This window comes from Gobio gobio, assembly GCF_949357685.1.
Source record: "Gobio gobio genome assembly, chromosome: 21".
NCBI lineage: Eukaryota > Metazoa > Chordata > Actinopteri > Cypriniformes > Gobionidae > Gobio > Gobio gobio.
This window is the reverse complement of record NC_137117.1, coordinates 27,540,906-27,541,478: the sequence shown is the minus strand read 5'-3', so window position 1 is coordinate 27,541,478 and position 573 is coordinate 27,540,906. Positions and strand designations below refer to the sequence as shown.

At 39.6% G+C, this 573-nt stretch overlaps 1 protein-coding gene across 1 annotated transcript in view; it reads right to left on the bottom strand.

Annotated features, from left to right (window-relative positions):
• The window catches only part of LOC307117390 (uncharacterized protein), a 2,095-nt gene extending 1,874 nt beyond the window's left edge, over nt 1-221 (bottom strand). Inside the window, exon 1 of the mRNA XM_079802211.1 lies at nt 1-221. This exon is cut by the window's left edge and continues 369 nt beyond it. The gene's annotated coding sequence lies outside the window, so the exon portion shown is untranslated.
• Between the last annotated feature and the right edge of the window lie 352 nt (nt 222-573).

Genomic DNA, 573 nt, shown 5'->3' with positions numbered 1-573 from the left:
CCGATGAATCCGTCCAGATTCCACCTGAGTTACGCGGATGACACTCATCTCAATCAATGGACAACAGCCTGACACGTGACGATCTCATGGTTTATCCGTCTCGCATACATTCGTTGGGTCCATTCGTTTAAGAAAGAACGTTTGACTAAAAACCGCTGAGCTCTCCAAACCGGCTTTTGCGATGACAGCATGACTGACTTCCTTGTCAAGTGTCAAATACCGCGAGAAAGAGCGGGATCGCTGCGCTTCACAATAGAAGGTTGTGAGAGCGCCACCTATTCTCGCCCTCCCGGTAATGTGATTAATAAGAATAATGGATATCGTTTATTTCATATGATTTCCCCTCCTTTTCAATTGATTTACTTCAATGAAAAGTCTCTTTTTTTTTTTTTTTTTTAAACAAAAGATCAAAAGAAGAAACAAAGCTGATTTATTTTTTACAGTCGCCTTTGCTTATATTTACCAAGGGGGCAGTTTTCCTGTGGCTCACCTGCTAAATTATAATATTTTACTTCCAACTTACATGTGAAACATTGAAATTTGACAAATAAATATGCACATACAGCCGTAACA